The sequence below is a fragment of the Bubalus kerabau genome, chromosome 15 (genome assembly GCF_029407905.1).
Source record: "Bubalus kerabau isolate K-KA32 ecotype Philippines breed swamp buffalo chromosome 15, PCC_UOA_SB_1v2, whole genome shotgun sequence".
Classification (NCBI taxonomy): Eukaryota; Metazoa; Chordata; class Mammalia; order Artiodactyla; family Bovidae; genus Bubalus; species Bubalus kerabau.
In genome coordinates this window covers 29,415,169-29,442,646 of record NC_073638.1, presented here as the reverse complement: position 1 = coordinate 29,442,646, position 27,478 = coordinate 29,415,169, and the positions used below count along the sequence as shown (strand labels likewise).

Genomic DNA, 27,478 nt, shown 5'->3' with positions numbered 1-27,478 from the left:
TGTCCATCACCAACTCCTGGAGTTCACTCAAACTCATGTCCATCGAGTTGGTGATGCCATCCAGCCACCTCATCCTCTGTCGTCCCCTTCTCCTCCTGCCCCCAATCCCTCCCAGCATCAGAGTCTTTTCCAATGAGTCAACTCTTTGCATGAGGTGGCCAAAGTACTGGAGTTTCAGCTTTAGCATCATTCCTTCCAGAGAACACCCAGGACCAATCTCCTTTAGAATGGACTGGTTGGATCTCCTTGCAGTCCAAGGGACTCTCAAGAGTCTTCTCCAACACCACAGTTCAAAAGCATCAATTCTTCGGCGCTCAGCCTTCTTCACAGTCCAACTCTCACATCCATACATGACCACTGGAAAAACCATAGCCTTGACTGGACGGACCAAAGTAATAGGACGTGACAAAAACTGGTTAGAATCAACTGGGCCCAGGATGGCGGAAGATTTGACTTCCAGTGGACCTTGTTGTTGTTGTTTAGTCACTAAGTTCTGTCTGACTCTTTTCGACCCCAGAAACTGCAGCACACCAGGCTTCCCTCTCCTTCACTGTGTCCTAGAATTTGCTCAAATTCTTGTCCATTGAGTCAGTGATGCTATCCAACCATTGCATCCCTTTTCCTCCTGCCCTCAATTTTTCCCAGCATCAGGGTCTTTTCCTGATCAGAGTCAGCTCTTGGCATCAGGTGGCCAAAGTATTAGAGCTTCAGCTTCAGCATCAGTCCTTCAATGAATATTCAGGGTTGATTCCCTTTAGGATTGTCTGGTTTGATCTCCATGCTGTCCAAGGGATTCTCAAGAATTTTCTCTAGCACCACAACTCAAAAGCATCAATTCGTCAAAGAAAGCACTCAGCCTTCTTTATGGTCCATCTCTCACATCCATGATCTTGAGCCTCTTTATATCCTCATTGTAATACATTAGCATCTGAATGACCCACCCACAGGTGACAGTCCTGAGCTAACCATAAAAGGCCAAAAAGTGGGTGGTGGCCCATTTCTGCAAATCCCCACCCCTTCCCCCCAGATAGCTGGACTACTCCTCCCACTCATTAGCCTATGAAATTACCCACCTTTATAAAAACTGACAACCCCATACCCTGGTACCTCTCGCCCACACTCTGTGGAGTCTTTCTCTCTAAATAAATCCACTTCTTGCCTATCAGTCTCTCACTGCATTATTTCTGTGATGAGACATCAAGAACCTGAGCTTTGTTAAGGCCTGAGACCAGGTGAGTGATTGTAATTAAAAGATCATGGGTTCAAGTCCCAGTCTGGGTTCCGTGGTTTCACATGCACCCAGTTCCTCCTGTGAGATGGGCCGAGTTTGGAACATATCACAGAAGGTTCTCGGACCGGCGGCACAGGAGGCTGCTGAGGGTCTCCTTCCTATCATCTGAGACTAGGGCATCGGGATGTGGCACGTGGGGGTGTGCCCTGGAGCGAAACCTGCCTTGCTGCTGGCCAGAGGACCCTTGTGAAACCGTACGGCTCACGCTGTGACTCAAACCCAACCACACCTCAGATGGGACTTGAACCCAGCCAAAACTCAGAATGGGACTTGAACTCCTGGGCTGGGACTCGAACCCACTGTCTTTTAACCGAAATTGCACTCCTGGTTTCGGGACTTAAAGAATGGGAGTTTTGTTTCATGTTGGAGTCTCCCTTATGGACCAGGCTTTTTTTTTCTAAAGAGCCTTCTTCCAGGCTTATTTTTAAATCTAATTATACAGTATATGAACACTGTATATACAGTTATTTTACAGTTATTTTTATAAATGATTTACAGAAAAAGCCCTATGATCAAGACCAACAATGTGCTTTCCCTTCTCTCCAGACCTGTTCCAGGTACTGCCGAAAAGATAAGGTAAGCTTTGCTTCATTTTTCTGTAAAGGATGTCATGTTGTCCCTATTTCAGTAAGTCAAACTTTTGTTTTAGAGACAATTTTAAATGAAATTGGAAAATAGCAAGAAATTCCTTGTAATGTTACAATGAAAAATAATGCAACTTTTTCTTCTACGTATCTTGCAAATTTGTAATCATAGTATCTGTGTGATTTTGTAGCCTTTTCATTTAGTACGCTCTCATAAGCATTGTTTGTAGATTTTTAGCAAGAAATGTCAGTGCTTAAAATTGTTCTTTTCCAGACTCTTACTGTTTCCAAAATGATAAAAGAATAACTAGGGTGACTAGATATTAACTAAATGTATTCACAATTATTATCAGGAGTGTATTCAGTACTGTAAGCCAGGTTTTGTTTTAGGATGTAGCAGTGAACAAAATAGACAAGGATCCCAGTCTTCACAGAGCTTACTTTCTAAAGGTGAAAGGCAGAAAATAGGCAAAATAAATAAGAAAATTAGATAGTGCATTAGATAAATAGTTTGTGAGAAGGACACATGTACTACTAAAAAAGGTAAAGCTGGAAAGGAAGACAGGGAGGGCTGGAGCTGCCAGGAAATATGTAGCATTTAGAAGGGGACTTTTGGGTGAAGATTTGAAGGTTACAAGAGTGAGCCAAGAGGATGACTTGGGGTAAAAATGTTCCAGGCCTCTGCTAGCAAATACAAAGATTCGGGGGTGTGGGAACATGTAAAAGGCTGGGCTGACTGCAATAAAGTGAGCCAAGTGTAAAGAAGATAACAGCAGAGATGGTGGGACCAGATTGTATACAACTTCATAGGTCCTACAACGACTTTGAGTCTGACTCGAAACAGGGAGTCTACAGCCATACCGCCCTGAACACACCTGATCTCGTCTGGCCTCAGAAGCTAAGCAGGGGTGGGACCTGGTTAGTACTTTTGGAGGCTTCCCTGGTAGCTCAGACAGTAAAGAATCTGCCTGCAGTGCAGGAGACCTGGGTTCGATCCCTGGGTCAGGAAGATCCTCTGGAGAAGGGAATAGTTACCCACTCCAGTACTCTTGCCTGGAGAATTCCACGGACAAAAGCAGACTACAGTCCATGGGGTCGCAAAGAGTCTGACATGACTGAGCAACTAACACTTTCACTTTTCATTGAACTGGGAAGTACTGGAGAGTTTGGGGCAGAAGAGTATCATAACATGACCTTTATGCTGCTGCTGCTGCTGCTGCTAAGTTACTTCAGTCGTGTCCTACTCTGTCCGACCCCATAGACGGCAGCCCACAAGGCTCCGCCATCCCTGGAATTCTCTAGGCAAGTAAATAGGCTTACCCTGGGTGCTATGTTAATAGACTTGGAGGGACTTCCCTGGTGGTGTAGTGGATAAGAATCCACCTGCCAATGCAGGGGACGTGGGTTCGATCCTTGGTCAAGGAAGAGCCCACATGCTGCGGAGCAACTAAGCCCCTGGACCACAACCACTGAGCCCGAGCTCTAGAACCCGCAAGCCGCAACTACTGAGCCCATGTGCCTAGGGCCTGTGCTCCTCAACAAGAGAAGCTACTGCAGTAAGAAGCCAGCACACACCACACCTAGAGGAAGCCCGTGTGCAGCAATGAGGACCTAGCACAGCAAAAAGAAAATTAAAAAAAATTTTTTTAAAGTAGATTTGGGGATAAAAAAACAAAAAAGAATAGGCTTGAGGAGAATAAAAATGAAAGCAGGGACACCAAGAAGCTATTTCATTAGTCCAGGTAAGAGCAGACAGTGACATGAACCAGTGTGGCTATGGTGAAGGTGGTGAGAAGTGGTCGGATTCCAGGTGTATTTTGAAGGAAGGGCTGATGTAATTTGCTAATGGGTGACTCCAAGGGCTTTGGCCTGAGCAGGTAGCAGTGTGGAGTTGCCATTACCTGAGACAGAGAAAACCTGGGAAAAAGCAGGTTTAGGGAGGGAGATGAAGAGTTCAGTGTGGGTCATGTGAGGCTTAAGATGTCTATTAGATGTCCAAGAGGAGTAGTCCACCAGGCAGCTGAGTATTGAAATGTAGAGATCAGAGGAGAGGAAGGAGCTCAAGATGTAAATTTGGAAGAAAGTATTTAAAACAGAGGTAGTAAGTGTAGGCAGAAAAGATGAATGATTCTGGCTTAAGGCACAAGGTTCAGAGGTCAGGGAAATGCATTCATTCATTTAACCTTCACGACAAAACCCTTTGAGGAAATTACTATGATTGTCACTATTTGTTTGTTGTCGTTTAGTCGCTCAGTTGCATCCGAAACTTTTGTGGCCCCATGAACTGTAGCCCACTAGGCACCTCTGTTCATGGGATTTCCCAGGCAAGAATACTGGAGTGGGTTGCCATTTCCTTCTCCAGGGGATCTTCCTGACCCAGGGATTGAACCTGTAAAGTCTGTGTCTCCTGCATTGCAGGTAGATTCTTTACTGCTGAGCCACCAAGGAAGCCCTGCCATCATTTTACAAGTGATGAAATTCAGGCATAAAGAGATGAAACAACTTGGCAAAAGTCACATAGCCAACAAGCAGCAGTACTGGGATTTGAACCAGCCAGTCTGCTTCTAAGTACCATGCATTTAACCTCTAGGTTATGTGGGGGGCTCTAGGCAGGAGCACAGGTGGAGAAATTGAGCCTTGGGCTAAGTAATTTGCTAATTGGTGACAGAGCTGGGATAGGAAATCCCTCATTGACTCTTTGCTTTGAGAGATCTTGGCTTTTTTTAAATCATCCTGCCATGGTGGTGGTTTAGTCACTAAGGCGTGTCTGATTCTTGCAACTCCATGGACTGTAACCCACCAGGCTCCTCTGTCCATGGGATTTCCCAGGCAGGAATACTGGAACGGATTGTCATTTCCTCCCCCAGGGAATCTTCCCAATCCAGGAATCGAACCAGGGTCTCCTGCATCGCAGGCAGATTCTTCACTGATCGAGCTACAAGGCAAGCCCCAACATTTCTCAAGTTAAAGCCCTTAAACAATGGGCTTTCCTCCTCTCACACAAACATTTTTTGACTTGTTACTGTGCTTGGAAAAATGGGATGCCAGGTATAGCTGCCAAGGCAGCCTCGGACCCTGAGACCCTTCACCTCCCCTCTCTCCCGATCAGGAAGCCCATGGTTGGATATGGTTCCAACTTCCTGAAGCTCGGGTCTTCAGGTGATTCCTACAGAATGGTTCTTTGTGGCTATTAGCAAGTTGCTTCCCTTCCCAGCCTCAGTTTCCTCTTCAGTAAACAAGAGGATTGGGTCAGGACAGTGGTTCCCAAGCTGGCTCCATACCTGATTCACCCACCTGGGGACTGTTCAGAGTCTGTATTGCTCACAACAGACCTATTGAATAAGACTCTGCTGGGGTGAGGCCCAGCCAGGAACTTGATGGTTCTGACACATCTCTGGTTAGGATGCCCTGGGTGAGATGATCTTGAAGGCCTCTTCTCAGCTCTGTGTACTGATCTTGGATTGAGCTTCTCTGATGTTTCTCAGGCCAAGAGCAAGGTGGACCTCTGAGTAGAGGTCAAGAACTTGAGTTCTTATGCTTGTCAGGCCCATAATTCAGCTCAAACAGGACCTCCCTCTGGACCTCAGTTTCCCCATCAGCAAGAATTGTTTATTGAGGGTAGGGCATAGGATTGCCCCCAGAGTCATTCACCCAGCAAGTATTCCTTGAGCACCTACTGGACTCTCTACAATTTGCTGGGTCTGAGTCTAAATCACATGGAAGGGTAATATCACAAGAGGTGTGTGTGGGAGGGTGGCTGCTGCCAGGCAACTGGTCCCAGTTACCTAGACTTCCAGGCATGGATGCCATACATCCTTTTTTAGCATAAGTATGATGGTCCCCTCTCCCTAGACCCTCTTCCTGACCCTGGCAGCTCCAGTTGGTCTCCACAGCAACAAGCAAGCCTGGCAGACTCTGGGAAGGAAGAACATGCAAAACTGGCCAAATAAAAAATCATTAGCTTTTCTATAGAATCACAGTAACAGGGTCTAAAATATTAGATTAAATAATCCCATTCCAAATAGCACAACCACAATCTCAGTGATCAGCGTGCGAGCCCCAGCACCTTAGCAGCATCACCCCAGAGCTTGCTAGAAATGCAGAATCCTAGGCTCTGCCCCGGGGCCTGCTGACTCAGAGTCTGCTTTTCAAGATTCCCAGGTGATGGTATGCACATCAGAGTTTGAGAAGCACTAAACTAAAAATAAAATCACCTCAGAAAACCCCCTGACAAGAAATATGTGCGAGACCAGCATGAAGACAAGCACGTGACTTCCCTGACAGACAGCACGTAGCACATTCCTGGATGGGGCGACTCAGCGGTGTGAGGACGTCTGTTCTTACCACCACAGAATGTGTCAAAGTGATTTGTGAAATTCATGTGAAAGAATAAAGGGCCAAGAATAGCGCTTTTTTTTTTTTTTTAAAGAAAATAAAAATAATGAGATGAGATTTGCCCTGTCAGAGAGAAATGGGTGATAAGTAAGAATTCAGGTTCTGGAGGAAGCAGACCAGACATTGAATCTGGCTCTTCCTTGAGTTTCCTTCCTTGAGCAAATTTCAGGAGATAGTGGAGGACAGAGAAGCCTGGCATGCTGCAGTCCATGAGGTTGCAAAGGTCAGACACAGCTTAGCGACTGAACAGCTACAACTTCTACCACTTCCTGGACATGTCCCTGTTGTGGCATGGTGTCCCGCCAAAATTCACATGTCGAAGCCTTAACCCCCAGTGTGACTGCACCCATAAAGAGACCTGTCTGTCTGTCTCCCTCCATGCCTGGGAATGAAGGAGAGGTCATGAGAGAACACAGCAAGAAGCAGGTCATCAGCAAGCCAGGGGGAGAGCCCTCACCAGAAACCAAACTCCATCAGAACCTGGATCTTAGACTCTCCAGCTTCAAGAACTGTGAGAAAATTAATTTCTGTTGCTGAAGCCACACAAACTGCAGTGCTTTGTTGTATCAGCCTGAATGGACTAATATAGTCACCTTTGGAAAGATTGCTAACATTTTGTAGCCTCAATGTCCTTATCTAGGAGAGTGGGGAGAAGAATACCATTTAGAGTATTGTTTTTGTTTTTTTTAACTTTTTGTCACAGTGTAAAGAATTCACCTGCCACTGCAGGAGATGCAAGAGACATGCTGTGATCCCTGGATCTGAAAGATCCCCTGGAGGAGGAAATGGAAACCCACTCCAGTATTCTTACCTGGGAAATCCCATGGACAGAGGAGCCTGGAGAGCTACAGTCCATGGGCAAAGAGTCTGGCATGACTGAGCACACAAGTAGTCAATTACCAATGTTGTGATAGTTTCAGACAGCAAAGGGACTCAGCCATACACAGTACAGGCATCCATTCTCCACAAACTTATAATATTGAGTGTCAGCTGGATGCAAAGCACTTAGCACAATGCTTAGCCCTTAACAGCTGCTCAACGAACAAGTACAATGATAACAACTGTGCCATTGGAGCAAGAATTCAGAGAAAGACCAGTGGAACAGAATAGACAGCTAAAAACATACCTCAGCATTTATATAAGCTCTGGGAGTGAGAAGAAGGACTATATTTTTATTCATGGTTGTTTCATTCCCCCCACGCAGTATAGGTATCACACATACTAGGTGCTAAAAATATTTTGTTGAATGCCTGAACTAGAATTTTGCACATACTAAAGGAGGACTCATGTTAATATTAATGGTGAAAGAAATTGAATGATCAGATAAGATCAAATCAGTCGCTCAGTCGTGTCCGACTCTCTGCAACCCCATGAATCACAGCACACCAGGCCTCCCTGTCCATCACCAACTCCCGGAGTTCACTGAGACTCACGTCCATCGAGTTAGTGATGCCATCCAGCCATCTCATCCTCTGTCGTCCCCTTCTCCTCCTGCCCCCGATCCCTCCCAGCATCAGAGTCTTTTCCAATGAGTCAACTCTTCGCATGAGGTGGCCAAAGTACTGGAGTTTCAGCTTTAGCATCATTCCTTCCAAAGAAATCCCAGGGCTGATCTCCTTCAGAATGGACTGGTTGGATCTCCTTGCAGTCCAAGGGACTCTCAAGAGTCTTCTCCAACACCACAGTTCAAAAGCATCAATTCTTCGGTGCTCAGCCTTCTTCTTCACAGTCCAACTCTCACATCCATACATGACCACTGGAAAAACCATAGCCTTGACTACACGAACCTTTGTTGGCAAAGTAATGTCTCTGCTTTTAAATATGCTATCTAGGTTGGTCATAACTTTCCTTCCAAGGAGTAAGCATCTTTTAATTTCATGGCTGCAGTCACCATCTGTAGTGATTTTGGAGCCCAGAAAAATAAAGTCTGACACTGTTTCCACTGTTTCCCCATCTATTTGCCATGAAGTGATGGGACCAGATGCCATGATCTTCGTTTTCTGAATGTTGAGCTTTAAGCCCACTTTTTCACTCCCCTCTTTCACTTGCATCAAGAGGCTTTGTAGTTCCTCTTTACTTTCTGCCATAAGGGTGGTGTCATCTGCATATCTGAGGTTATTGATATTTCTCCTGGCAATCTTGATTCCAGCTTGCGTTTCTTCCAGTCCAGCGTTTCTCATGATGTACTCTGCATAGAAGTTAAATAAAGAGGGTGACAATATACAGCCTTGACAAACTCCTTTTCCTATTGAATGATATTTGAATTGATATTTGAATTGAATGATAGATCATATCATTACAGTTTATAAAGAAGCTTTCAAACCATGAAATATGTGAGACATCTCAGCCAAGTAAATACACTCATAAATATAAATTCATAATTAAAGCAACAGATCATAAAGCATATTTATTCTTATTATGTCAGATGGGCTCTGATCTGTTCTACCCTATCCAATTCTACTCCTAGTCTACCCTATTAGAAAGAAAATTCTTGTCCCTACCCAGTAAGCTGACCTCACTATACTTATGAGTAGCCATCAACAGTTTGAAGAATACTACCTTGTTAGATTAATTTCCAATTTGAAAAAGGAAAAGAAATTATAGCTAAATAATATAAAGTTTTGAAGTGATAAATGACTTGAGAATTAAAAAATGATGAGATAGGGACTTCCCTGGTTGTCCAGAGGCTAAGACTCCAATCTCCCAATACATGGGGCCCAGGTTGGATCCTTGGTCGGGGAACTAGATCCCACATGCCACAGCTAAGACCCAGTGCAGCCAAATATATAAACATAAAAATTAAAAAAAATAAAAGATATAACAAGGGCTTCCCTGGTGGCTCAGGGGGAAAGAATCCACCTGCCAATGCAGGAGACACGGGTTCAACCCCTGGGTCAGAAAGATCCCACATGTCTCGGAGCAACTAAGCCCCTGCACCTCAACTCTTGAGCCTGTGCTCTAGAGCCCAAGCTCTGCAACAAGGAAGTCACCACAAAGAGAAGCTCATATACTCTGATGAAGAGTAGCCCCTGTTTGCTGCAACTACAGAAAAGCCCATGCAGCAATGAAGACCCAGCACAGCCAAAAATAAATACATTATTTAAAAAAAGAAAAATGATATAAGGAATTTACAGTAGGTCCTTGTTGGTTATCCATTTTAAATATAACAGTGTGTACATGACAATCCCAAACATCCTAACTTTCCCTCCCCTCGCCCTGGGCAACCATAAATTTGTTCTCTAAGTCTTTGAATCTCTTTTTGTTTTGTAAGTAAGTTCATTTGTATCATTTCTTTTTAGATTTCACACATAAGGGATGTCATAATATATTTCTCCTTCTCTCACTGTAAACTATTTTTTTTTTTGGAAAGAAAATGATGGGGAAAATGTCACAGAGGCAAATGTTAACAGGTTTGACTATTTAAGCCTTTTAAAACATCCATCAGAGGGATTTCATGGGGAAGAGGCAGCTGTGACTGAAACAGGACATGTCTGTGACGGGAGGGAAAGAGGCCACTTAATCTTGATGCTTCCTTCTTCCTCAAACTCACCTGCCTCTGAGCATCACCAAGGCGTTTAGATTCGGCCTCCGTCTGTGGCCTCATCTCCCTCCCTGCAGCCTCATCTTTCTCCTGCCACCATTATCTCTCACCTGAGCTGCCGCCTCCACCTCCTAACTGGTCTCCCCACTTCCACTCTGCACCTCACAATCCTTTCTCCTCACAGCAGCGAGAGTGAGACTTTTAAAGTATAAGCGAAGTCTCACACTTCTTAATACTCTTGATGTACAATCCAAACTCCTGGATGTGGCCTTGCCGCTGCCCACCTCCCGCCTCATATTCAGGCGCTCCCCATTCTCCTCCCTGCACACTCCCCTCTCAACTCTGGCCTGTCCTCGGTTCCATCTGAACTCAGTACTCTTCCCTCTACTCCCTTCTCCCCTGGTTTCTCATCCCCCGTTCCTCAGCCTGGGTCACCTGCACCCAAACACAAGCAGCTCCCTCTCTCATAGTGTGTTTTTCCCCCCGAATGTATAAATATTTGCTATTTGTTTTCTCCTTTCTTTACTGCTCAACTCCCCTGAATAGTCTAAGCTCCTTGAGAGCAGGGACCACTCAGTCTTCTTGTCTACAGCAGCTTTGATATGCAGCACAGTGAACTTCCTGATGTTCAAGCTGGTTTTAGAAAAGGCAGAGGAACCAGAGATCAAATTGCCAACATCCGCTGGATCATGGAAAAAGCAAGAGAGTTCCAGAAAAACATTTATTTCTGCTTTATTGACTATGCCAAAGCCTTTGACTGTGTGGATCACAATAAACTGTGGAAAATTCTGAAAGAGATGGGAATACCAGACCACCTGATCTGCCTCTTGAGAAATTTGTATGCAGGTCAGGAAGCAACAGTTAGAACTGGACAAGGAACAACAGACTGGTTCCAAATAGGAAAAGGAGTTCGTCAAGGCTGTATATTGTCACCCTCTTCATTTAACTTCTATGCAGAATACATCATGAGAAACGCTGGGCTGGAAGAAACACAAGCTGGAATCAAGATTGCCAGGAGAAATACCAATAACCTCAGATATGCAGATGACACCACCCTTATGGCAGAAAGTGAAGAGGAACTACAAAGCCTCTTGATGCAAGTGAAAGAGGAGAGTGAAAAAGTGGGCTTAAAGCTCAACATTCAGAAAACGAAGATCATGGCATCTGGTCCCATCACTTCATGGCATATAGATGGGGAAACAGTGGAAACAGTGTCAGACTTTATTTTTCTGGGCTCCAAAATCACTACAGATGGTGACTGCAGCCATGAAATTAAAAGATGCTTACTCCTTGGAAGGAAAGTTATGACCAACCTAGATAGCATATTTAAAAGCAGAGACATTACTTTGCCAACAAAGGTTTGTCTAGTCAAAGCTATGGTTTTTCCTGTGGTCATGTATGGATGTGAGAGTTGGACTGTGAAGAAGGCTGAGCGCCAAAGAATTGATGCTTTTGAACTGTGGTGTTGGAGAAGACTCTTGAGAGTCCCTTGGACTGCAAGGAGATCCAACCAGTCCATTCTGAAGGAGATCAGCCCTGGGATTTCTTTGGAAGGAATGATGCTAAAGCTGAAACTCCAGTACTTTGGCCACCTCATGCAAAGAGTTGACTCATTGGGAGACTCTGATGCTGGGAGGGACTGGGGGCAAGAGGAGAAGGGAACGACAGAGGATGAGATGGCTGGATGGCATCACTGACTCCATGGACGTGAGTCTGGGTGAACTCCGGGAGTTGGTGATGGACAGGGAGGTCTGGTGTGCTGCGATTCATGGGGTTGCAAAGAGTCGGACACAACTGAGCGACTGATCTGAATCTCTGACAGTGTCCGGCCTATAGTAAATGGTCAATAAACAGTCACTGATGTAATGCATGCAAAGACAAGAGCAAGGGGGGCTCCAACTTTGGGCCTGCACTTTAGAGGCCCCTGCTGTGGTCCTCCCATACTCTGCCCCTCCCTATAGGAAGCAGAGAATATGTGTCCACCAGGCTTCTCCCCTCAAGTCCATGTACCTGGGATCCTAGAATTTCTTTCGCGATGCCCCTCACCCTCTTCCATGGCCTTCAAGGGCCTCTTTCCTGGGCCCATCATCCCAAGGATAGGTTGGCTCATCTATGTGTGCATCCCTAGGCCTGAAGTTTGGGCGTGTAGTAGAACCTAGATGTGCTGGCTGAGGAGATCACAAGCATACCCCCGAGACCCTGTGCAGGATGGGGTGGAGGTGCAGGGTTAGAAGAGCGAGAGGCCAGCCCTGCCTCCACCTCTGCATTCTGGAGAGAAGCTCTAAGTCCAGGAATTCTAAATTAGAGCCAGGACCTCCTGGTTGTTCTGAAGGTATATTTCTCAAGGTAGGAGGATAGACTATATGTATGTACATACATATTTAAATGTATTTTATTGAAGTATACTTCATTTACAATGTTGTTTCTGCTATATAGCAAAATGATCCACACATACACACAGATATAAATATATATATATATACTTTCATTTATTTATTTTTAATCGAAGGATAATTGCTTTACAGTATTGTGTTGGTTTCTGCCAAACATCTGCCAAACATCAGGAATCAGCCATAGGTATACATATTCTTTGGAGAAGGCAATGGTACCCCACTCCAGTACTCTTGCCTGGAAAATCCTATGGACGGAGGAGCCTGGTGGGCTGCAGTCCGTGGGGTCGCTAAGAGTCGGACACGACTGAGCGACTTCACTTTCACTTTTCACTTTCATGCATTGGAGAAGGCAATGGCACCCCACTCCAGTACTCTTGCCTGGAAAATCCTATGGACAGAGGAGCCTGGTGGGCTGCAGTCCATGGGGTCGCTAAGAGCCGGACGCGACTGAGCGACTTCACTTTCACTTTTCACTTTCAGGCATTGGAGAAGGCAATGGCACCCCACTCCAGTACTCTTGCCTGGAGAATCCCAGGGACGGGGGAGCCTGGTGGGCTGCCGTCTATGGGGTCACACAGAGTTGGACATGACTGAAGTGACTTAGCTTAGCTTAGCTTATGCATATTCTTTTTCATGTTCTTTTCCATTATGGTTTATCATGGGATATTGAATATAGTTCCCTGTGCTATACACTAGGACCTTGTTGTTTATTCATTCTATACACAATAGTTTGCATCTGCTAACCTCAAACTTCCAAACCATCACTCCCCACCCCCCATCCCTTGGCAATCATGTTTGTTCTCTTTGTCTGTGAGTCTGTTTCTGTTTCATAGATAAGTTCATTTTTGTCATATTTTAGATTCTACATGTAAGTGATACCATATGGTATTTGTCTTCCTCTTTCTGACTTTCTTCACTTAGTGCGATAATCTCTAGGCGCAGAGGATAGACTATATTTTATCAAATAAGTCTCTTAGCTTGACTTATGACGTCTACTTATTTACTTTTCTTTTCAAATGATAATTTTATTTTTTAATTGAAGTATAGTTAATTTACAATGTTTTATTAGTTTCAAGTATACAGAAAAGTGATTCAGTTATATATATAAAACTGAATATATATATGAATATATATAAAACTGAATATATATGTATATATATAAAACTGAATATATTTATATATATATATAACTGAATCACTTTTCTGTACACTTGAAACTAATAAACATTGTAAATTAACTATACTTCAATTAAAAATAAAAATAAAAAATAAAATTATAGGAATAATTTGAAAAGAAAAATAAATAAAAGTGTGTGTGTGTGTGTATATATATATATATATATATATATATATATAAAAACTGAAAAGTGAAAAGTGTTAGTCACTCAGTTGTGTCTGACTCTTTGCTACCCCATGGACTGTAGCCTGCCAGGCTCCTCTGTCCATGAGATTCTCCAGGAAAGTATACTGGAGTGTGTAGCCATTCCCTTCTCCAGGGGATCTTCCCAACCCAAGGGTCAAACCCAGGTCTCCCACATTGCAGGCAGATTCTTTGCTGTCTGAGCCACTAGGGAAGCCCCATATATAAAACTATATATATATATATAAAAATAACCATACATATATAACTATATATATAAGAATATATGTTAAAAAAAGAATATGTATTATTCTTTTTCAGATTCTTTTCCATTATAGGTTAATACACAATATTGAATACAGTTCATTTCCCTGTATTGACTGATAACTTAATTCAGTTCCCTGTATTGACTTATAACTTTTAAATGTTAGATATATGGTCTATGGACATCCATTTGCACTTCTGCCCTGGGCCTGGCTGGGTCAGGCACAGGCATGGCTGAATGCATGGACAGCGCCTTCTTGGGGCTGAGCTCTCCTTCTGTGGTTAGTGAGTGGGGACACACACAGACCCAGTGTTGGAGCTCCATTGAAACTTGACTCTCAAATCTCTGATGCCTTGATAGGAGGGGAGGAAATGAAAAACTGTCATTTCAAAGCTTTCGTTAATCCATTTTCACTCTAGGGAAACCACTTAGGGGACTTTTAGTTATGCAAATATAGAGCAGAACTACCCCTCTGAAAAGGAGATGCCTCTGGCCCACTGGCCAAGTGGTCCAATGGCCCAGGAGCACCACTTCTGGTCAGATATTGATGGCCTTTGTTGTAGGCAGAAAGGCATCTCTTCAGTTTCTATTTCCAAAAACAGAATTTTTTTTTGTATAAAGTGTAATGTATACAATAATATTAAATGAACAATCATGTGTCAGATATTATGATAAGCACTTTACATGGATTATCTCATTCAGTTTTCATGATACCCAATATTATCATCTTCATTCTATAAATAGGGAAGCTGAGGTTCATCGAGTTTGAGTAACTAGTGCAGAGGTCATGCAATTAGCAAGTACAAAGCTGGGATTTGAACCTTCATCTGACACCAGAGACAGAACCACCTCTATCAACCTCTGGAATTGTTAATAATCCTTTACTGTGGAATGCCCAGACTAGAAGGGTATCCTCAAGACTGACTCAGACAAGCAGAGCAAGAGAAGCCATCATTTTCTATGAGGTGAATGCCAACTGGAGTCATCCTTCTGACTTCTAAATTTGTTTCTTGACCCAAGACAGAGAGGGTGGAACCACTTTACAATAAGGGCATAAAGATGCAACAGGCAGGAAGGAACCAAGGCCCTTTCCCACTCTGGGACAGGCCAGGAAGAGCTGAGCCCCACCCAGGTGATCAAGCCAAGTTCAGAAGGGTGATGTTGAGGACAGCTTCAAGGTGATGCTGACAGACCTAGTGTCTCCCAGAAGCAGAGAGCCCACTGGACAGGGGCAACTGGCCAGAGTGACTGCTGGGGTGATCCATTTCAGCAAGTGGAAGGAAACCTGAAAGCACCTCCCACGAGCAGCCTGAAGCCACCTCCTGGACAGAGCTGCCCCCTTGGTGCAGATTGGGGCTGGGCACTGTATTGGAGACCTGAGGGTCCAAAACAGAGGGATGGATGTCCTTATCCTTTTGGGTAGGGAGGCCTGTAGGACTCAAGAGAACTTTTGTTTGTAGATTTAGCATTTTTTACTTTTTGCTTTTCAAACCACATTGTTAGCAGAGCACAAATGCCGCCTGCCTCCTATCCACTCAATTTGCATTTTGGGGGAATCCAGGCCGGAGGTTGAGCAAAGAAATTGTAATAACTCCATCCTCTCCCACCCCTCCTCCAAGAAAAGAACCCAGCCTATTTGTTGCAGCTCAATGATTGCACTTTTATCGATACTTCTTAACATTTTGCTGTAAGCTGTTGGTTCATATTTAGCTTGTGGTTGACCTAAACCACCAGATTTTTTTCATACAAACTGCTGTGAGGCCAGTTTTTCCCAGCTTAAGCTTCTAGTACATGTGCAACTGATCAAAAATAAAGTAAAATGTAAATGCAGGACATTTCACTTTTTAATTTTATTCGATTCTGGTCTGCTGAACTACTGTAAATATTTTACTCTGTCACCTTTTATAATAATTGCTTTGCAGCTTTGTATCACCTGCAAAACTGATGAGCATCAATTACTTTGTAGTCAGTGAAAATTAATTACAAAACAGCATTAATAATTAATGAAAATGAAAAATAGGGCAAAACAGAGCCTTGTGGCATAGGATGACATTGGGGGTTCTCATAGTGTGGTCCACAAATCCTGGAGTTCCCTGGGACCCTTTCAGAGGATTTATGAGATCAAAACTATTTTCATAATAATGCTTAAATGTCTTTATCCCTCTCATTCTATCATGAACAAACCTTGAATTTTCTAGAGGTTACATGACATATGATATTGCTCTAGACTATGCAGAAGTAGTTATGAAAATCCAGCTGTCTTCCACGATCCAGATGTTAAAAAGATTTGCAAAACTGTAGAACAAAACCACTCTTTTTTCACTATTTTTTTTTCTTTTTGGAAGATATAACCATTTTAAATGAAAAGTTTATATAATATAAAATAGAGAAACAAGGACCTACTGCATAGCACAGGGAACTATAGTCAATATTTTGTAATAACCTGTAATGGAAAAGAATCTGAAAAATAGTATGTATATATGTATATAAATATGTATATAAAATAATATGTACTGCGGTTCATGGGGTCGCAAAGAGTCGGACACGACTGAGCGACTGAACTGAACTGATGTGTATATATATATGTGTGTGTTTTTATGTGTGAATATATATATATATATATAAAACTGAGTCACTTTGCTGTACATCTGAAACTAACACAACATTGTAAATCAACTATACTTCAATAAAAAAAATCAAGTCTTGTAGAGCCTGTCCTCTGCAATGAGAGAAGCCACCACAAATGAGAAGCCCACACACCACAACTAGAGAAAGTCTATGTATAGCAACGAAGACCCAGCACAGCCAAAAAAAGTCTAAAAAAATTGTTTAAAGGTTATGTAACATACAATAGATTTATTATTTTTAAAGCAATAAAACATTTAATGTATTTTATGAATTTTAATTTCCAATACAATAATTTTCTATTAAGAGATATAATCCACATAAATGAAAGTTCTGAGAGTCCTCAAAAATTTTAAGTGTCAAGGAAGATCCTAAGACTACAAAGCTCAAGATTCACAATGTTAGCGATAACCCTACAGGCTGATAGCAAGCCCCTACTCTTCATAAATAATGTGAAGATTTGTAGAATTTCCTTAGCACTTTTCTTCTAAGGCAGAGGCAGTATAGTCAGGCAGACACTGACGATTAGAGAGATTGGAGCTCTAACTCTGGCTGTGTCACTAGCCAGCTATGTGATTCTGAGTGCTGTGCTTAGTCACTCAGTCGTGTCCAGCTCTTTGCAACCCCATGGACTGTAGCCGACCAGGCTTCTCTGCCCATGGGGAGTCTCCAGGAAAGAATACTGGAGTGGGTTGCCCTCCCCCAAGGGATCTTGGATCTTCCCAACCCAAGGATCAAACTCCGATTCTTTACCATCTGAGCCACCAGGGAAGCGCATGATCCTGGGTAAATCCCCTCATTTCTCTAGAGAACTGTTTCCACATTTGTAAAATGAGGAGCTTTATGGGATTGACCTTTAGGGTCAATTTTTCAAAAACTAAAGCACTTCAGGGGGAAGGAGCAAGGGACAGGTATTTATTCTTCATTTTACCAATAAGGAAGTTAAGGTCAAAGATGTTAATGAGAAAGAAATGTTCAAGGACATGTCTTGAACTGGTATCAGATTCAGGATTGAAGGTGGCGTCCTTGTCTTCTGGGCTAAGACTTGATGCATTCAATTGGTAATATTAATAGTAATAGTATTTGTATGTATATACCATTAAAAATAAATTCATATTCTGAAACAAGTCCAAATTTCTAAAAGTTGGACAGACAGAAAGAACTTTATAATTTTCGTGACTATGGGAGCCAGCCACTCAGGTGGCCTGCAATAATCCTTTCTTCTGGTATTTGTGGGCTTGGGAGTCTCCACCCACATTCAATAGTGCTGACCCGTGTGACCAACAGAATATTGGCCAGTAAACTGAAGCAATAAGGTGTGTCATAACAAACATTACAGCTTCTACCTTGCTCTTTCTTAGATTGCTCTAGGGATATCTAAGATTGCTCTAGGGAAAACCAACCCCAGTGTTTTGAGGACGCTTAAGCATCCCTGTGGAGAGTCACATGTGATGAAGAACTGAGTCATCCTGCCAACAAGCAGCACCAACTTGCATTCATGTGGAATGCAAAAGAGGTCAGAGGTCTTTGCAGACTGCTGCTGCTGCTGCTGCTAAGTCGCTTCAGTTGTGTCCGACTCTGTACGACCCCAGAGACGGCAGCCCACCAGGCTCCCACGTCCCTGGGATTCTCCAGGCAAGAGCACTGGAGTAGGTTGCCATTTCCTTCTCCAATGCATGAAAGTGAAAAGTGAAAGTGAAGTTGCTTAGTCGTGTCTGACTCTTCGCGACCCCATGGACTTCAGCCTACCAGGCTCCTCTGTCCATGGGATTTTCTAGGCAAGAGTACTGGAGTGGGGTGCTACTGCCTTCTCCGGGCTTTGCAGACTAGAAAATGACAAAGGCCGAGGAGTAGGTCGAGCCCTAGGATAGAGCGATGATGGTATACTGCTGGACCTGCCAGCTAAAAGAAAATTGCGTTGGATGGTCTCTTCTAAAAGGTATAGAGTAAAAAGCACTAGTCAAATCAATAGAAAACTAAGTACCATGGGATATGTTGATTTGCTTTAGTGAAGAAATCATACCTAGAATAGCAGTTGTGATTGAGTCATCAAGTTTGGATAATCCACTGTCATTCTCCAAGTTCCATCAGTCTTCAGAGAGACAAATAGGTGATCTGAATGCTGCATATGGTAGGAATAACTACCTCTGTGTCTGTCAAGACCGTGTTGGTGACACTGACCTCTTCAGTCCATCCAGGAATGCAATACTGGTTTTGGTATCCTGTTTTAGGAAGTGGACACAGTTCCAGTGACTCCACTAAGCCTTTTCTTTTCTTTCTAAAAAATATGTATTTATTTGGCTGAGCTAGGTCTCAGTCGTGGCACATGGGATCTTTAGGTGCAGCATGTAAGATCTAGTTCCCTGACCAGGGATGGAACCTGGGCCCCTTGAATTGCAAGCAGGGAGTCTTAGCCACTGGACTACCAGGGAAGCCCACTTGACTTTTTCTGTCATGATAGCTTTTACTTCCTGGGTCAGGGGAATGTCTACCAGTTGCTGATTTTATCTTCTCAGATACCTGCTGAGTATATCTAAGCTGCAATATATATCCATCTATGTATTCTGGAACTGAGGAAAAATAATGGGATGGTTTCTGGGAACCACTGGGCTTGTTGTGACATGAAGCTAAGCCAAAACTCAAGATCATCTGACTTTCCTAAGCCCCTACTTTGACGGTGAATCACAGTGGCATTTTGAGTCTCCAGGGATTAGTATCAGTTCAGAGCCAATGTTCAGTAATCCCCTAAAAATCTGGTTATCTCCCCTTCCTAATGCAGTTGCCATGATAAATGGTTGCAGGTTCCTTCAGGAGAAAGGGTTGGTAGAAGATTTACAGTGTGACTTTTTGGCAATAGAGCGGGGTCCTTCCTCAAGTGGTCTCAGGCTTCTCTTCATTCCAAAAAGTTGGAACAGGCTCCAATCTAAGAACTGGTTGAAGGGCTCTTGCTCTATCGTTAGAAGTCAGATTTCTGACCACAACTAGAGTATTTCACTCACAGTAACCAAGTAAAACTTCTGCCCCTGGGACACTCGGATCAGTTAGCCGCTGCCAAAGCTCTGTAGGCCAAACCACTTTGATGCCTGTTTGGGCTCTCCTGCCCATTAAAGTAACTACACTAACTTGTCTAGGTTACTAAATGCCTCCACTTTGCTTCTGATACCTGATAGCCTGTCATTCCCATTGAGTTAATTCAGGAAGCCCGTCTTGATGACTGTTCCCCACCACCACGCCTGCCTTTAGAGAAAAGCCACTGTAGCCCTCTTCAGGGAGAAGGCAACGGCACCCCACTCCAGTAGTCTTGCCTGGAGAATCCCATGGATGGAGGAGCCTGGTAGGCTGTAGTCCACGGGGTCACTAAGAGTCGGACACAACTGAGCGACTTCACTTTCACTTTTCACTTTCATGCATTGGAGAAGGAAATGGCATCCCACTCCAGTATTCTTGCCTGGAGAATCCCAGGGAGGGGGTAGCCCGGTGGGCTGCCATCTATGGGGTCGCACAGAGTCGGACACGACTAAAGTGACTTAGCAGCAGCAGCAGCACTCTTCAAGGATGCTGGTGTTCTAACCAATGTCTGTCTCAAAACTCTGGTGAAGGGAATATCTTCTGGATCCTACCCAGGAAGACTGTACATTGGTTTTATGTTATCAACCTACTCTAGTGTTCAGAATACTTTCCTCCTCAATATTGGAATTTCTGACATCTCAGCTTCCTTCAATGAAAGCCCTTTCTGGATTTAATCAAACTATTAGAGCTATTCCCAGCCAACATGAGCAAATACATAAAATCCAGAACCTCTGTTTAGTGTACTCATGTAAACACATTCAGCCCAAGCCACAATAAATATTCCTTCCATCCTGACCCAACACCTTTAGGATCCATCCTCACACATTTTCTCTGGCTTTCTGTCCATATACATTGGCATCAGTGGGGGTCTGGATGAAAGGTAAAGAGTATCGTTTGTACCATTCTTGCAATTTTCAGTAAGGGTGAAATTCTGTCAAAACAAAAAGCGAAACAATATATAAACTGACAGACTTTCAATATTCTTTTGGTGTGTTTGGCGCTTCCTAATGGGTCATGCTGGGGCCTGCTTGCACTTGAATCAGGTCACAGATCTAATAGAGGTGGTGGGGCTAGGTTTCTAGGAGGATGAGTTGCCTGCGAGGCAATGACTTCTGGGGAGATCATTACAGGTTCTTCAGGTAAAAGAAGAGTAACTTTATTTTTACTGCCCAGGGAGGGTCAGCAGAACTTAGAGGTTAAGGACTTCTTAGTTTCATCAGAATCTGTCCACGTGTCCCCATCCTAAGATTCAGGATCTCATTCCTTCCCAGTCAATGTCTTATTTTACATGAGACCCTGCTTGGTTATGAATTCAATTTGTAGGGAAATTCAGTTCCCTGCCAAGTGAAAACTGAGGGTTTTGTTATCAGAAATCTTGACCCTGAGGCTACAAGAGATAAAAGTTTCCTCCATGGCAGTTAGAGAAAGTTTTTGGTCCCTTTCCCAGATTTTGGGCTGGGAATTTAAAGGCCTAGGTTCATTATTTTCTTTCTCTGAACTCTCCAGCACACTTAGAAGCAACCAACAAAGCTCACTGTTTGTACTAAAATGTTCTAGGACTGCAAATATTTGGTTACCCTAAGGTTTGCCTTCCATAGGCATTTATCACAGTGAGCTTTATCTACAACTGGGAATTAAGTGACTGCTTTGCCACTGAATGCCTTGGAACACTGAAGGCCCCTTTCCCACTGGCAATAATCATTAATGTGTTTAAATTTCATTAGATTAGAAAACCAATTCCAGATTCCCATCCTTAAGAATCTATTTCCCTGAGACCACAGTCAGAACCAGTAAGTGTATCAGTCAGGAAAGCTTAACCACTGTGAATTATGAAATAAGAAGTTTACTATGGGAGGGACTTCCCTGTTGAGTCAGTGGCTAAGATTCTGTGCTCCCAGTACAGGGGGTCCTGGGTTTGATTCCTGGTTGGAAACTAAATCTCACATGCTGCAACTACCTGAGTGCCACAAGTCAGAACCTGCGTGCTGCAACAAAGATCATAGATTCCATGTGCTTGGACTAAGACCCAGCATGGCCAAATATTAAATATTAAATAAACAAAAGGTACCTCAGCCAATCACAGTGCAAGACCGTTAATAAAAGTGTAGTTTTCTATGGGAATTAGAGCTTACACAGTTTTGGAAAGAGCTGGAGAAGTGAAGGGCCAACAGAGAAGTCAGAGGATCAGGAAAGGAGTCACAAATGTGGGAAACCCAGCACATCTAGCAGACATGGGACACTGATGGGAAAGCTCATGAAAACTGCCACCTCTGCGGGTCTACCAGCAAGTGTCTGGAGGTGGGCCCAGGGCCACTGTTGGTCAGGAGGGTCAACAATTGGACTGCATTGCAGGACTCTAAGAAGTGCAGAAGGGAACGACAGAGGATGAGATGGTTGGATGGCATCACTGACTCAATGGACATGAGTTTGAGCGAACTCCAGGAGATTGTGAATGACAGGTAAGCCTGACATGCCGTCCACGGGGTTGCAAAGCATCAGACATGATGTAGCAACTGAAGAACAACAACAAAGGAGAACAAAGCAAGAACAGGCTTGAGCTCATTTTTAACACTTGTTTCTAACAGTCACCATGTCTAATCACAATGACCTTCAGAGAATCATACTTGCTGCTTCATTTCTGCCCTCCGAATCTCGTGCCCATCCCTCATTTGACTAATTCTAACCTGAAACCATCCAGGGAACAGGATTCTGGCAAACATAGCTCCAGCTGAACCAAGTTCTCACAGTACAAATCATTGCCGTACTTGCAACGTGTGAGCCTGGACCGGACCCTGGACTGGAGAAAAACAACCCGTAACAGACATTTTGGGGGACTCCCCTCGTGGTCCAGTGGTTAAGAATCCGTTTGCCAATGCAGGGGACATGGATTGGATCCCTGGTCCAAATCCAGGAAGATTCCACACGCCTTGGGGGAACTAAGTCTGCTCGCTACAATTACTGAAGCTTGCACACGCTAGAGCCCATGCCCTGCAACAGGAGAAGCTGCCGAAACGAGAAGCCCAGGCACTGCAACTAGAGAATAGCCCCTGCTCGCTGCAACGAGAGAACATCCAAGTGTAGCAGCAAAGACCCAGAGCAGCCAAAACTAGAATAAAAAAGACATTTTGGGGATATTGGAATGGTTTCTATATAGATGATTAATAGGGACTAGTGGGTGTTTTTCTGGCCCTGATGTGCGACTTGTGGGGTTTTTAGTTTCCCGACCAGGAATTGAACCTGGAGTTGTGTCAGTGAAAGTCCAGAATTCTAACCGCTAGACCACCAGGGAACTCCCATAAAAGAGATTATGTTAATTTTTATGCTTGATCATGGCACTGTGGTTATGTAAGAGAATGTTATTATTAGGAGCTAGCTGTTTAAATATTTAGGGGTAAAGTTTCCAATGGTTTAGCATTTATTTATTTTTATTACTTATTAAGTGACTATGGTAGATTGTTAATCATTGCTGAATCTAGGTGGTGGATCTGCAGATGTTTCAACTTTTCTTTGTGTTTGAAATTTTTCATAATTAAAATATTAAGGAAAAGAAAAGACTGCTGTGGTCATTACTTCCTCTGGAAACCTTTCCTGCCCATCTCCCCTCTTCTCCTCCAAGGTGGTTATGTTGTTTCTTTTACTCTGCAAGTACCCCAGATGTAGCATCCAAGCATTTATCACATTGTACTTCAATTTCTTGCTTTCTCATCTCTCTCCCCCTCTAAACTTTGAAGTCTTTGTAAGACACAGGTGGGACTTCCTTGGTGGCCCAGTGGCTAAGACTCCCCACTCCCAATGCAGGGGGCCTGGGTTCCATCCCTGGTCAGGGAACTAGATCCTACATACTGCAGCTAAAGATCCGTCATGCCACAACTGAGACCTGGTGCATGCAAATAAATACATATTTTAAAAAGGAAAGGACACAGCTGTCTCTGGTCTTTAACTCTTCTAATGTTTCTTCCTGTTTCTGACACAGAGTAGGTACTCCCTTAATCTTTATTCGCTCAAGAACAGAAGAAAGTCTAATTGAGGAATTGCTTCAGAGATACCATCAAATTAGGGTTCAAGTGAATCTAAGGAAAGCAAGGTTTTGAGTTTAAGATTTTTTGTTTCAAATTTAAAAAGTAATATACGCAAATAAAAATAATAGAGTAGTAAAGGGAAAATTAAATTATTGTTTCATTCCTGTTTTATACATATACTCCAACCCAGGAGTCAAGAGTTTAAAATGTATCCTTCCAGAACCATTTCTATGCAATTATAAACACCCCCACACACACCCCCCCACAAAATGTTGTTTGGTAACTTACTTTTTTCTTTAACTTGATGATCCACATCCTTGTATGGATAGATCTACATCATTCTCTACACAGGCTACCTTGTATTTCATTGTATTCATATGCACTTACTTATATAACAACCACATTTAAATAAGCATGTAGACAGAGGAGCAGTTTCTGCATGAAACCAGTACCGTTGACCAGGGGTCCCCAAACTCCAGGATCTAGTGCCTGATGATCTGAGGTGGAGCTGAGGTAATAATAATAGAAATAAAATGTACAACAAATGTTATGCCCTTGAATCATCCCGAAACCATCCCCTTCTCCCTGGTTCCTGGAAAAATTGTCTTCCATGAAACTGGTCCCTAGTGCCAAAAAGTTTGGGGATGGAGAATCCCAGGGACGGGGGAGCCTGGTTGGCTGCCGTCTATGGGGTCGCACAGAGTTGGACACGATTGAAGCGACTTAGCAGCAGCAGCACCAGCCCTACAAAGGGATTTGGTAACTCCAGTAATCAAAGGAGTAAGAATAGCTCAACGTTGAACTATGGGTTCAGAGACAGGGTAAACTGGCTAGGAAGGGACTTTACCAGTCTCAGCTTACAGAAAGACTTGGCCTTTTCAAGGAATAAAAGAGAGAGCAAGATGATAACGATCAGAGTGTGAGACTGAACTGAGCCAAGTGACAAATGTGTGACCATGTAAGCCCCTAATCTGCATCCCCTGACACCTTCCCAGTAAATTAACGCAGTCCTTCGTGGACTGAGCACAGCCACCAGGGGACAAGTGAAAGTGGCCAGTGTATGGGCCTGGCTCATCTTGGAGGAGAAAGTCCCCCAGGTTTCCCAGTGACAGCAGAAAGTTACTCAAACAAGTGTTGATGAAATCCTACCAGAAGTTTGTTTCGTGGGCCTTTCTGATCTCATCAGTTGGGCCCCTCCACTGCTTTCGCTTTCCCTACTTGTTCCTCTTGTGCAAAAACAAGCTGATTTTGTCCTGTAGTTTGCCCCCCTCTTTAAGCGTCCTCATGCTCCCTAACTATCCAATCTTATCTCCCTGTAAATTTCTAATGCCCACCTTGTGTTCCACTTAGACTGTTACAGTGTCAACAAAACAATGCTGGAATGCACTGAGGCTGTTAAAATGTGTTGTACAGTCTTGTGGTGTTGACCTAAACCAAAGCACAGCATGATCCCATTCACATCAATTTACCTTCACTGCCATCTCAAAAGTGTGTGTTTGGGGTTCTTTCTGCTGCTAACGGCAGGTATTCACATTCTCTCCAGCAAGAATGCTGACTTTCATTCAATAAAAAAAAAATTTTTTTAACGTTTATTTATTTCGCTGAGCTGGGTCTTAGTTGCGGCACTCAGGATCTTTGATCTTCATTGTAACATTCGGGATCTTTTCTTTTTTTAGTTGTGGCATGTGGGATCAAATCCAGGCCCTTCCATTGCAAGCTCAGCCCTTGGACCATCAGGGAAGTCCCAAGAACGCTGACTTTTAAATACTAAATATTGGTAGCATTATCTCTCAATTTTTAAGATGATTTTTTGGGGGCATTTATTTTGTGTTAACCTTTTAGAGTGTCATTCAGTGTCTTCTATTATCAAATGTCTGTATCAGATAGAGATCATGTTAACATGTTATTGACATACATAATCTTGTCACAATATGTTGGGTCATAATAATAATAAATGTGCATTTATTATTACATTGCTTTTTTGTAGCAAGCCTCTGAAATGTTTAGTATAACCTTATTACAGAGAACTGATTATTATTAAGATCACTCACTGTTATTTAAAACATGTAAATAAAGTGTTATGAAAAATACAGAACAGTATATAACCTCAAGAATTCCTGGGGATTTTTATTTCTTATTCCCAGATCCAGAAGGTTGTAAGTTGATAATTTTTGAAGCTGTTCATATCGTGAAGGGGTTCCTAATGCTGCTATATGTTGTCATATGTGTTTAAAGTTTTCTGTAATAAAAAGTAAAACAAAACTGGATCATGCGACATTCCTGCCTAAACTTCAAGGGCTTTCTCGCGCCTTTAGGACAAAAACCAAAAGCTTTTAAAACTTGCATAAATTTGACCCTTTCAGCTCTCTGGCCCCAACTCATCTTATTCTCCCACTACCTTCCAGAAACGGTAGCCTTCTTCCAGTTCCTCAAACTTACCAAATATTTTCCTGACTCAAGATCTTTGTCCATTCTGTTCACTCAGCTTAGAACACTCTTCCTGGCCCTATTTCCCTGGTTAACTCCTACTTATCTTTAAATATGAGCTCCTGGGCTTCCCTGGTGGCTCAGTGGTAAAGAATCTGCCTGTCAATGCAGGAGACGTGATCCATGGCTCATGCCACGGAGCAACTGAGCCCTTGCACCACAATGGCTGAGCCTGTGCTCTAGAGCCTGGAGCTCCAACTACTGAGGCCCACACGCCCTAGAGCCCGTGCTCTGCAACAAGGGAAGCCACCGTAGTGAGAAGCCCAGGCACCACAACTAGAGAGTGGCCCCTGCTTGCCCCAACTAGAGAAAAGCCCACACAGCAACGAAGACACAGCACAACCAAAAGAAAACAATAAATAAATGAATAAATAAAATCTCTTGGAGGCTTTACTTGGAGCAACCTCCCCTACCTTGCACCACCAAGTCTAAATGAGGTCACCCTGTGATAATCTTACACAATTTCTTCATAGCACTCAATACACTTTGTGTTGAATATGTCTGTTCATTACTTATTGTTTAAATGGCCATCTCCCTCAGTACACAGTAAGAAGAGACGGTATGTCTGTTTTTCTCACCCCTGTTTTGCCTGCACCTAGCATAATGCTTGGTACAAAACAGGCCAACAGAAAATATGAGTTTAAACAATCCCAACTGTGCAAGGGAGGTAGGTATATAACATTTAGAAAATAAAGTAAAATTATTCTTAATGAATATACAACAGCTCTCAGTGATGACCAAGTTTTTTTGTATTGCTCACAAACATGTTCTAGAATCTCACCCAAGATCAACAATGAGCTTGCTTTTTGTTGTTTCTGGAGTCTGCCTTTCTTCCCAACAGATTTAATTAAGCCTAAAATGGATCCTTCAAGGTTGACTGAGAAAAGAAAATAAGCATAGGAGATCTAAGAGACATAGCAACCAGCGGTAATGTGTGGACCTTCTTTGCCTACAATTTGAAGTCTGACTCTTGTCCCAAGATTTAGTTTGGGGTGCAAGTCAAAAAGATGATTTTACTATAGATCTTACAGATTTTTAAAAGACAGCAATGGAAATACGAAAAACCTTATTCCAATAAAAAGTTGGCAACTTAGATGAGATGGAGACAAATTATAACAACTGACTCAGGAAGAAATCAAGTACTTGAATTGTCCTATATCAATCAAATAATTGAATTTGGAGTGAAAAAAAAAAATCTTCCCTTAGGCCCAGAGAGAGCTTCTTTGTTAACAGAATATTAGTAAATGGAATTCATCAAGAGGATAACACAGCATTCCCAAGTAATCAAGATTGGTTTGAAATCAATTAACGTAACTTATCGTGTTAATAGAACAAAGGAGAAAAGCCATATGGTTATCTCAATGGAGGCAGAAAACAACATTTGAACAAATTCAAAATTAATTTGTAACAATAGCTACAAAACACTCACCAAGTTTTGTTTTGTTTGTT

At 43.0% G+C, this 27,478-nt stretch overlaps 1 long non-coding RNA gene across 1 annotated transcript; it reads left to right on the top strand.

Annotated features, from left to right (window-relative positions):
* The first annotated feature begins 1,096 nt into the window (after positions 1 to 1,096).
* On the top strand, positions 1,097 to 25,794 carry LOC129628786 (uncharacterized). Its single transcript, XR_008702903.1, has 3 exons — positions 1,097 to 1,232; positions 1,790 to 1,867; positions 25,219 to 25,794. It is a non-coding gene; the product is annotated as an uncharacterized LOC129628786 (long non-coding RNA).
* Positions 25,795 to 27,478: the final 1,684 nt, after the last annotated feature.